The sequence below is a fragment of the Fukomys damarensis genome, unplaced genomic scaffold (assembly GCF_012274545.1).
Source record: "Fukomys damarensis isolate Sample0158 unplaced genomic scaffold, DMR_v1.0_HiC HiC_scaffold_5, whole genome shotgun sequence".
Lineage (NCBI taxonomy): Eukaryota > Metazoa > Chordata > Mammalia > Rodentia > Bathyergidae > Fukomys > Fukomys damarensis.
This window is the reverse complement of record NW_022900917.1, coordinates 15,309,293-15,320,960: the sequence shown is the minus strand read 5'-3', so window position 1 is coordinate 15,320,960 and position 11,668 is coordinate 15,309,293. Positions and strand designations below refer to the sequence as shown.

Sequence of the window (11,668 nt, the reverse complement as noted above, 5' to 3'; positions counted from 1 at the left end):
TTCTTGTCTGGCATCTGTGATGTGAGACACCCTGCTTTGGAACAACCAAGTCTGATGAACCCTTTCCAAACCGTCAGGGTCACACTGTATGAGAAAAATCAGTCTCACTCTGCAAAAGTAAACTGAGAATTTGAGGAAACAGTAGAGCCAATCCTATAGCTTGTAGCTGAAGCACAGACACTGTGTGACTCTGTCGTGGCTGCTCCTTGTTAAATGGCAGATGGCTGCCGGCAATGAATGGTGTTAGTGATGGTGACATGTGGAATGTGGCCAGCCAGGTGCTGAGGCTTCCGAAGCAGAGGGTATGGGAACAGAGGGACAGTGAGGTTGCTGCCCACCGGGCTCTGTTTGTTTCACTGGGGCATGAAAGAGATCTGCGTAGATTGAAGAGATCAAGAAACATGTTTTGAATTGTGAAATAATCCGGCAGGAGCACTTACGTTTGTATGCTTGCCATGTGACCCAAATGTTCCCAGAGACCTCGCTACCCAGTAGGTACTGAAGAGCCCACAGTGACACTGGACTTCGAACATTGCTAGATTTGGGAAGAGCGTGGCTGGGAGCAGGCAAGCTCTTGGCTACATTGAACTGGTTTCCCCAGGACTCAGTGAAGGCTGGTGTCAGAGGCTGCCTAAGTCCTGGTCCTTGGTAGAGGGTCATATACAAGGGCTTCTGAAGGTTAGTATGAGGGGCCCTTGGTACTGCTGTGGCGCAGTGACCTTGGCCCCCTCTGGCTGTCATGGGTTGAAAGCATTTTTCCTGGAGCACCTTCTCTATCCGGCTGACTGCACACCACCTTCAGACTGCTGCCTGTAAGTATAGTTGCAAGCTACATTAGGGGTGTGGTTGAAGAGGATTATGTGCATGTACATGTGTGCGTGTGTGTGTGTGTGTGTGTGTGTGTGCGTGTGGGGGGGAGGTATGGGGGTTTCCTGTGTAAGGAAATGCAGCAGTAGGGGTTCCATCCATGAAAGTCCAGTACCATGGACCCTGCCCCACATCCCAATAGTCACCTGCTACAAATTCACCATTAGAAATTCTGTAGGGCTAACAAACTGGACTCCGCAGTGGGTAGAAATAGACTTTCCGGGTAAGGGTTAAGTCTACAGACCGTTCTGCATTTCTTCCTCTGATTTGCTTTCGTCATGGCGAGGACAGAGGGGGCAGCGAGGAAGCAGCCTACGACGTGGAGCAAGAAGAGGAGGAGATGCACAGGACAGGGGGAGAGGGTCAGGGCCAGGAAGGAGTGTTGTGTCACACGAGTCAGGCCCACTCCTCTTCCGAGAGGTCCTCTTCCCTTTTCACCTCCAGTTCCTCTCTATTTAGGATGATTTCTGGAAAAGTCCCTTCTCACAGGATTTCTGCCTTATAGAAAAACAGACACCTTGGGGGTTCGGGCCAGGCCCTTGTTACTACCTATGTTAGCTTCTGTCTAAGGGCCGTCCCGTTCCCCAGTCTAGTCTCTCCAGGTCTTTATTTCTCAGCAGCCACCATTGCCAAGGCTCTGCAGTTTCTCCTGAGGTATCTCAGCCCACAAGAGCTCCTTCCCACAGTCCTCCTGCTCCTCTCTCCTGGGCCCCTCACTTACTGCTCAGGGTTATTAGTGTGTTCAAAGGTGTTATGGCTGTTACTTAAAATGTCATTCCAGGGCCGGGGATTTAGCTCAGTGGTTTCACCATCTGCCTTGCAAGCACAAGGTCCCGAGTTCGATCCCTGGTAAAAAAAAAAAAAAAAGTCATTCCAAAATCTCATTGTGTTATAGGCTTGGTTACCACCTGATGAGTTTTAAGATGCCTGGCTCATGAGGGCCCTAACTTCCCCAGTGGGTCAACCTGCCCGTAGAATAATAATGTGATGTCATTACTGGGAGGTGGTAGAAATAGAGCTGGGGCCTAGTTGAAAGGCATGGGCCATGGGGTGTGACTTTGGGCACTATGTGTGGTTTATGGTCCCTTCTTCTCTCTGGCTCTTTCTCCCTCTCTCTGCTTCCTGGCTGCCATGAAGAGGCTTTGCTTCACCACACCCTGCCACCATGATGTTCCACCTTGTCTCAGTCCCCAGACAATGGAACTAGTTTAACCATAGGCTGAAACCCCACAAATTAGGATCCAAAATAAATCTTTCCACCTTGAAGTGGATTTTTGTTAGGTACTTCAGTCACATCAACGGAAAGCTAACACAGAGAAAAAGTGATAGTTGTGGTACAAAATAAGTAAAACATAGTAGGGAGTCAGGATGGCTAACCCTCAAGATCATGGTCAAGACAGACTGCACCCTTCAGCCCAGTCCTTCTCTCTCTACAGAACCAGATGTTTACTGCGTCCTCTTTCTCCTCTTCCAGCTCTGCCCCTAGAAAAGAATCTATTGGCAAATGCAATGGTGAATGTGGTAGATTTTTTCTATAGTTTAAAGAGAAGAGGAGGAGAGAATGTAGATTCTATAAGTCTGGAATAATAACTTGAAATCTACCTTGGATATATGTCTCACATGGCCTTTTTCAGTGATGCTTACGCCCACCAAACATGCCAAGCAATTTTTTGTGCCAGCTCTCATTTTTAAATAATTCATCGACTCTCCTAGCAATCTTCCAGAAGATAAAGTTCTGGCTGTTACATTTGCATTGAACGCAGTGGAGAGTAGAGGTTGGTTAATAGTAAAAGGTTCCAGATCCAGATACCTGGATCAAATCTACCTTAAACACTTAATAGCTGTGTGAATGTAGGCAACTGACTTAATCTCTGTTTCTTTATTGGTAAAATGGACGTAATCAGTGTTTGCCTTCGTGCACTGATATGATGATCAAATGAAATAATGTACAAAACTTACATCACAGCCTGGCCCTCTGAGTACCACACATGATACATGCTAAGTGTCCCCTACTTGAAATGCCTGGGACCATACACATATCAGACTTCGGATTTTTTCAAATTTTGGAATACCCACATGGACATAAGAAGATATCTTGAATATGAGACCCATGCCTAAACACCAAATTCATTTATGTCTCATAATACACTTTATGCACACAGCCCTCAGGTAATTTTATACAATACTTTAAATAATTTTATCCAGGAGCATTCACTTCAGCAGCACATATAATAATAATTTTATCCAGGAAATAAAATCTCATGGTACTGATGCCAAGTTGGTGGTCAAAAACCTTTGAATTTTGAATCATTTAATATTTTGGACTTTTAGATTAAGGAAGCTCAACCTGTAACCCCCGTCTGCCTTCAAAGATTTCTGTTGCGAAACAGTTTAGCAGTCACTATTGCCCATTGATATCTCACCCCCCCACCGTCCTTCTAACTGTGGTCAGTGCCCTTAACCAAAGAATTTATGGTAAATTAGATATTCTTTACTGCAACGCCTTTTAGCCAAACTCCTTTCATACATAATTCACTCATTCATTCAAGCTTAGAAATTCCTCCTCACCACAAGTTTATGTTGATGTTGTTTTCTTTTTTAATCTTCTAATCAGTGAACAAACTGTTGGAGCTGTCCCAAAGCTTTCCCCCAGCGTTAAATCCTAACACTCCACTCCACAGGTTCTCCATACAACTTCCCCACATCTTTTCAGCACAATCCCCCAAATCAATGTGCACATCCTGTTTCATGATGACTTACTACCTGACACAGGTTATGACATCAGCATGTCACCCAAGCACATTGACGACGTTATTTTGAAAGAATCTGCATGAAAATAGAATCAAGAATCAAGAAGCTGAATTTTTCTCAAGATAGCTATCAACCTATCCACAGGCACAGAGTTTCGTCAGGCTTGTGTGTTCCCATGGTAACCAATATACGGGCGAAGCTTATAAACATATATTAAGAGACCGTGAGTACAAGATGGGAGTACTCTGCTGTGCAAAGAGTCAGGTCTGGTCCCAATTCTGTGGCTGACCAGCTGTGCAGGCTGGGGCTGCTGCTCAAAACAGGCGTGGTTTCTTGCTCTATCAGTGCGTCTCGGGTCACCTTTATCAAAATCAACCATCAAGTTTTTAAAGTACATATTCTCGGGCTCTTTCCAGAACTGCAGAATGAGAATGTCTTGGTATGGGGACCAAGAACTACCTTTCGAACGGGCTCCTGAGGTGACTCCTGAACACACTGAAGTCGGAGAATCACAGGGCTCTGTGAACTTCCCTCCAACCAGTGATGGTTTCTTGTTTACTCACAGCCGTCGGAACCTCACTGCTTTGTTCCCAGAGGATGACTGCAAAAATCCCTGAGCAACAAGGAGGCAGAATGTGTTCTTCAGAATTCTCTTCCATCCAACACATATTTACCCAGTACTTCCCAGGTGCCAGGCACTCCTGGGCTGTATCAGGTAAAAGAGATAAAAGGCCTCCCCTCAGCTAATGTCTAAAATCAGAGATAATAAATTATGGATTAACATAAAACAGGTGAATCATTAGCAGGTTAGTAGATGATAAGTGTGGTGGGAAATAAACAGCACAGTATGGCTCAGAGTGGAGAGTTGGTGAAATTTCTCTTAAATTACATGCACCCACAAAAATCAATTTATATATAATAATTCCAGAGTCCCAGCTGGCAGGCACAAATGCATCTTGAAGTGGAACTTAAGAATATGGTAGGTGCTGTCATGGCTCAGTGACTGACCACCGATAGGCCCTGCCCTCACGGTAGGATCAACTCGGTGGTGTCATCTGTGCCCTGGACCTGTCTCAGGGAGGCCACATCTTCTCTGGTCTTTCCCGCCCAGTTCAGCTTCCCTTGGTCCTAATCACCCTCCCCAATAAGTCCTTGGTAGGAATCCTGCCCTGATGGAGTCTTCTAAGGAATCTAGCCCAAGACAGGGGCCCCTAGCAACAAGAAAGGATACTTGCTTCACTCAGGGGCATCTACAGACCAGCAGGCCTGAGGGCTTCGAGGACTCCTTTCGTCCATCATCCCTTCTCATCCTCTATTTATATTCAGCCGTTTAGTATCTTTAGGGTGCTTGACTTTACCCTGCAGAGAGATAGAGGCAGGTGGGTGAGGCCATCTGGGATGTACTGCCTGCTGTCCTAATCAATTTTCTTATTCCTTGTCTCCTGTAGCCAAAGACATTTCCAGAGTGCCTACCAGGGAGATAAAAATAGCCACCCCAAGATATATTTCTCTGGCATAATTCTGTTGGTTGTTCAGAGAGTCTGCAGATCTCTACAGATTCAGGAATGGTTCCAACAAACTTCCTTATTGTAAAAAGAAATGTACATCTCTCTAAACTTGGAAACAGAGGATGCAGGCAGGCACAGGATTTTCTCTCCAGTATCCCCCTACACAGGTACTTTGACAGTCTCCCCAAAGGCAGACAGGGGCAGAAGTGATGAGTGACAGAATGTTCTAGCACATGCTGCTGCTCCTTATTCCAAAAGAGGAGCCTCTGTTTGCTTGATACGCTCCATTTTCGTGTTCCCACCTCAGAGACTGGTTTCTTTTTTAATGATGCTAATGGATGTTGGAGCAGACATTCTTCAAAGTCTTGACAGCACAGACATTCTCGAAATATTTGCAAGATTGGAAAAAAAATCCTCGGGAGGTTTTTCTTTCAAATAAGTTTTGTAATATAGCTTTTCTTGGCTTCTGGCATCTGGCACTGCGGCGAGAGGCACCATGGGAATCACTAAATGGGCCCGTCTGTGGCGGCTTGCCAGGGGCCTCTGTGATAAGGCCAGAGTGGTCCCTGAGAGCTGAGGATAAGGCCTTGAGGCTCCTCCAGAGCTGGCTGAGGTGCTTACTGATAAGATCTCAGTTCTGTGATTACTTGATGGGCATGGTTTCCAATAGGCAAAAGAGAAGCAGCAGTTTTGCATAGATGAAGGGCTGGGCCACCACAAGCTGGTGTTTTACCTGGCTGGAGGGTGGAGGGGCCCCACAGCGCATAGAAGGGAGAGAGTGACACGGTGACTCATTGCTGAAAGTCCCCAGCAGGCTGGAAGAGTCTGTGTTACTCACTTGCACTTTCCTCTCCCTGTCCCCCTCAGGTACTCACAAGCCCCAAAAAGAAAGTGGCTCTTTCCCTTCCTCCCCCACACCTCTCTATTCACAGCTTTGAGAAGGCCCAGAGCCCTCAAGCAGCTCAGCTAGAATGTGCACAACAGCCAGGCATGGTGGGGTTCGAGTGCAGAGGGTGACACCGTAGCTCCGTGGAGGGACCCCACCATCTGCATTTCTACTAAGCTGCAGGTAATACGGAGGCTACGGGGTCCCTGGGCCACACTGCATAGCAGTGACCTAGCTCGTTCAGAACCACCTCTCATCGAGGGGAGAAAAGGTGGCCCACATGGCCATTAAAGGATAAAGGTGTCCTTCCCCCTCACAATGGCCTATCTTCAGCCTTTTCCTTGGCAACGATTCCAGTGATGGAGGGCTGTGGTCAAAGTGTCTTCCTGCCCCTCCTTCTGAGCAGGCCGTAACAGACGCCCTGGTGAGCATTCCTTTGATGCTGCTGAGTCTGAGCCCAGAGCCCGTCCCTGAAGAACATTCATGAGACACAAGCGAAAACGTAAAACCCCAGGTCTCCTTCTGCTCCTTCCCTCCACCCCCAGCAGTTTTTATGAGCAGAGCCCGGCAGCCAGGCAGCCTTTTGTCTGCTGCCTGGAGCACATGCTCCTTGCTGGATGGAGCCCACTCTCCCTCCCTGGCAGTGTGCTTTTCATTACATAGCCACTCCAGATGAAAGGGCCATTTGCTTCTAAATGGCATAAACTGCTTTTTCTTTATTGCTCTCCTAACGGGGAAGGACGGCCCCAAACTTGGCTTGAAAGGTTTCCAGTGTGCAGTTTTTCCCATTTCCAAAGCTTTGCTCATTTCGTTATTTCTTTCACAGCTCTTGAACTCTCCCTCTCCATTCCAACCTGCTGAAGGGAGTGGGCGGCTGAACAGAGGCTGGATGGGGGTGGAGGTGCTGAGGAACACAGGCTGAGCCCTCATCAGGCGGGGCTGGCACAGGCTCTGATGTAGATGATGACGAACCTGGTGTACTTGGAATATCTGGCTTGAGTCATAGACGGATGCTTATGTATTATTTAGAAGGAAAGCTGGAGCTGCCATGCTTCCTAAATGGGGAAAGACAGGTTGACAGAGATGTGAAAGCTGTCAAGTCAGAATAAGGTCTGCCTGCCTGTCAGCTTTGTCGGGATTTTGTATTTTGATTCACACCACCATCCTCCTGGGATGGGAGGGGAGTGGGCAAATGGCTTCTGGAGGGCAGTGATTCGCACCTCACATCAGCTCAACAAGATTTGTAAAATGACTTCTGGAAAGCAGAGCTGGGCTGAACTGACAGGTTCTTCAAGAAACTGGGATAAATTTAGCTTTCTTGCCTGTATCCTGCAGGATCTCCTGGGGACATGCGCAGGGAAATAAGTTTGGAATGAGGTTTGCTGGGAACCCAGCCCTAGAAGTAGGTGGGGGAGAGAAGTGTAAAGGTTTATATTACTGCCTACCACATGGTAAGGGCTACATAAATAGTAGCTAGTATGTTTTGACAATCCAGGAGGGGCTCCAAAGCCCACCTGGAAGCAGGTCAGCATCTGGGGCTGGGAATGCAGTTCAGTAGTAGAGTGCTCGTGTAGCATAAATGAGGTCCTGGGTTCCATCCCCAGCACTGCAAGCAGAAAGAAAGCATCCTTGTTAAGATGCCTTCAACCAGAGTTTCCCCCAGCCTGTCAGCCTGTCGTGGTAAAACCAATTTTGATAATTGAGAAAATTTTACTGTGGCCCAATATTAGATAATATTAAGGCATTTAAATAGTTTTTGGCTGGAAGAATAATAGTATCATAGTTTATATAAGAAGGTATTTCTTTCTCGAGAGTCATGTGAAAGTTTTTAGGACTGAAGGGACATGAATCTGGAATTGCTTTAAAATACACTCTCCAGGGCTGGGGATTTAGCTCAGTGGTTCTGCATCCTGCTTGCAAGCGCAAGGTCCGGAGTTCTACCCCCGGTACTAAAAAAACAAACAAACAAACAAACAAAAAAACACTTTTCAGTCACAAGTAAAACAGCACCCCAAAACAAACAAGCAAACAAAACACAAACAATCAAAAGCAGGCAAGGGAAAGAAACATGTGTTGGTTATTGAAACGAGTGATTGTTGCATGGGTTTTTGTTTATTATTTTTAATTGTATTTGGAAAAATGTATAATAAAAATAATCAACATAAATAGTATAAAAACAAAAATTAAGTACCTGTAATCTCAGAGACTGAGGCAGTAGGGTTACAAGTTAGAGTCCAGCCTGGGCAACTTAGCAATAGCCTGTCTCAAAAAATGGTGGGGAGGTGGGGGATAAGGGCCGGGACTGTAGCTCTGTGATAAAGCACTGGTTTAGTGTGTGCAAACCCCCAGGTATAATCCTCAGTATCATAAAAGAGTAAGAAATAAATAAAACTATAACACCCAGTCCTCCTGCACTTCTACTATGGGTTGAATTTTGTCTTCCACAAGATCGTCAGTTGAAATCCTTCCCTCAGAACCTCAGGATGAGACTGTATTTGGAGATGTGGTCTTCCAAGAGGTAAAATGATGGGCTATGGTTCAGTGTGATTGGTGAAGAGGATTTTAAAACACAGACACATGTAGAAGGATGACCATATGAAGACCCAAGGAAAAGACAGACACCTACAAGCCAAGGAGTGGGGCCTCAGAAGAAAGCATTCCTGCTGACACCTTGAACTTGGACTTCTAGCCTCTAGAACTGTGTGAAGATACATTTCTATTTTTAAGCTCCCTGTCTGCGGACTCTGTGATAAAAGTCCTAGCAAACTATATTGTTTTTCCTTATATTCTTTCCTTTTCTCATCATCTAATACATTATACATGTATTTCCTGCTAGACTCTTCTCTTACTAGAACACACAGAAGGGCAATGTCTTTTGCTTATTTTGTCAGTGGCCGAATCCTCAGTACGTATAACAGGACCTGGTTCATGGAACCATGGAGGCCTTCAATAATACATGTGCAGTTCTGAGCCAGTGAATGAACAGAAATTGGAGGTACTTCATGATAGGTTGACTACTTTCCAGGATAAATATTGTCATCCAGCCCCCTCCACCTCTATCTACTTCTTCCCTGATCTGTCCCAAGTGTTAGAACTTTGCCTGGGATTAAGCATCAGGGGAGTTTGGTTTGCTGAGAAGCTGCTCTGTGTTCTGATGCTCTTCTGGCCAAAGTAAGTCCGACAACATACTGTGAGTGCATCTGGACATGGAAAAATCTGTGGAATGCCCCCAAACTATTCTAGAGTCTGAAGAAACAGGGTGTGAGTGAACCTTTGGAGAAGAGGCCACATGGGTGAGTGGAACAAATGAAAGGGCAAAATATGAGAATATCTGTAGGGGGCATTTGTCACATTTCCTGGCTGCATCGACTGAAAACCCTTCTTGTGTTTGGAGAAAGCCCTGTCTCAGAAGCCCTGTATTCCTAAGGTTGAACTCTGGGAATATTTTCCCAGCTGCCCTTGCAGCTAAAGCCTACTCACGTGACCTGGGCTTCACCAACACGACACACCCACCTGCTGGAAGGGGACTTACATGGAAAGTGCACAATTTAAGGATGCCAGGCCATCCGGAAGGTATTTTCTGGTGAAGATGGTGGAGCGCGTTTTGGGGAGAGGTGGCGGTGGAAAGGTCAAGTTCCTGATGCAGAAGTGCTAGTGGCACTAAGGACAGCAGCAATTGGAACAGAGTGAGATCCTGATTTAAGTAGTGACCCTGTGAACTGCGGCACCCAACTCCTGGTGGTGCTCAAAGCAGTTCTGTAGCAAAGCCCTGAATGAAATTTCTCAAAATAGCTTTTAAGTCTATTTTTCTTGTACTCCCGACAATTCTGTATGTTACCTAACATCCTTTGCATCAAGTACTTTTCTACTTAACCAAATAAAATTTAAGGGAAAGAGGTGCAAACTGGTTGGTGAACTGCAAAAACACATGTTGAAGGCATATTCTTGGAAAGAAAATGAGAAGAAACTTTACTATTTTAAGCATTTCAAGAGTATGATTTAGTAGTATTAAGTACCTTCACAATATTATCTCTAGAACTTTGAAAATAAAACATTTCAGCTTGCATTCATATCTTTTGAAGATTCTAGATTTCTAGGCCAGTTTTAGTTTAAGTTAACAAGCACTTGATTGCTAGATTTCTACAACGTTAGCCTCACAGCTCTGCGGTTTGTTGATGCATTGCTAGAACCTAGTAGGTGTCTGGAAAATACTTGTCTGATGTTGACTGACTAAATGAGATGTTCTTGAGTCCCACACTTGGGCAGTACCTGGACTGTTGACAGGTGTATAGGTACACCTGTGTGGATAGGTGCTCTCTTAGTGGGAAGAAGAGGTGTGACAAAATACCAAGGCAGCAATTCCCATATCCAGCGTGTCAGAGCTGTGCCTGGGATGTGTGGGCTGGGAAGGCTAATGCCAACTATACCTTTATGAGGAATGACGCTCCCAAAGCCAGCTTAAAGACCTCTGGCTGGGATCATACTGAGTCTCCGAGGGTTTATGCATTAGTTTTCACTGCCCAGAAGCTCAGATTGGCTTTCAGTGATATCAAAAGAATGTCTTAAGGGCCGGGGATTTTGCTCATTGGTTCAGCCGCCTGCCTCACAAGCAAAAGGTCTCAAATTAGATCCCCTGAAACCAAAAAAAAAAAAAAAGCCTTAAGATCTTTGGGAGGAAAATTAATAGTAAGATGGTATGTGGCAGTGAAGGAGTTGGGGGACCAGTCAGTCATTCACACAGGGACGTTTATGGATCACCCAACTCATGTCAAGTTTATTTCTGGTTCCTGAGGTCTCTGCAGCAAATGCAACAGTCATGTGCCTATTAACTGACTTTCTATTCTAAGGGAAGAGGCAGAGAATAGTCAAACATCAGCTATGTCTTGTGTGGAAAGTGCTAGAATGAAAAACAAGGCTGGTGTGAAGATGGAGAGAGTGACTAGAGGTGTGTGGTGTTTTGAGTAGAGATGTTATGGAAGATCTCCAAGAAGGTACGGATGGGAGGGACCAGAGGGAGGCAAGGAGGGAGCCATGTGGACAACTGGAGTGTTTCAGACAGAGAAAACAGGAAGTAAAGAGCTCTGAGGTGGGGATGAGCATGGCAAGTTCCAGGGTCATCAAGGACATCTGTGTGGCCAGAGTGGAGTGAGGTAAAAGTCATACGCAGGAAGGACAGAGAGGTGGCACAAAAGACATTTTGCTCTGGAATACCCTGAACAAGTGCAGACATGTCTCACACGCTCCCTTGGTCTCAGATGAGACACTTTCTTAAGCACGTTCTTCACACAAGGGGGATGAAGGGGCTACCTGCCTTCTTCAGGGTCTTTGTGCTGGCTGGCTGTCTTGAGTCCCAGTTAGCCCCATGAGTTGCCATTTCCATTCCTTGGTTTCCAGGAAGCAATGTAGCTTTTCCTCCAATGAGGTGGAGCCATTTATCTGCCTTTAGCAAGCCTTGGGCAGAACCTGCCTGCCCATGTTGTCCATGGGATCAACCAGGTAAAGATGAAGCTGTGAGCAAAACAGTAAAAAACGAGCTGTACTCAGGAAGAAGAGACAGGAGGATTACTGAAAGTTTGAGGCCAGCCTGGGATACATAGTGAGTTCAAGGCCAGCTTGAGCCACATAGCATAATTAGGCCCTTCTCAAAAAAGAAAGA

General features: G+C 45.8%; 1 long non-coding RNA gene across 2 annotated transcripts; it reads left to right on the top strand.

The window, feature by feature from the left end:
* Positions 1–529: 529 nt before the first annotated feature.
* On the top strand, positions 530–9,829 carry LOC104859070. 2 transcript variants are annotated; one of them, XR_779287.2, is made up of 3 exons: positions 530–812; positions 4,035–4,333; positions 8,461–9,829. It is a non-coding gene; the product is annotated as an uncharacterized LOC104859070 (long non-coding RNA). The 2 variants fall into 2 exon arrangements; XR_779286.2 differs by lacking the exon at positions 8,461–9,829 and adding an exon at positions 5,067–5,499.
* The last annotated feature ends 1,839 nt before the right edge of the window (positions 9,830–11,668 follow it).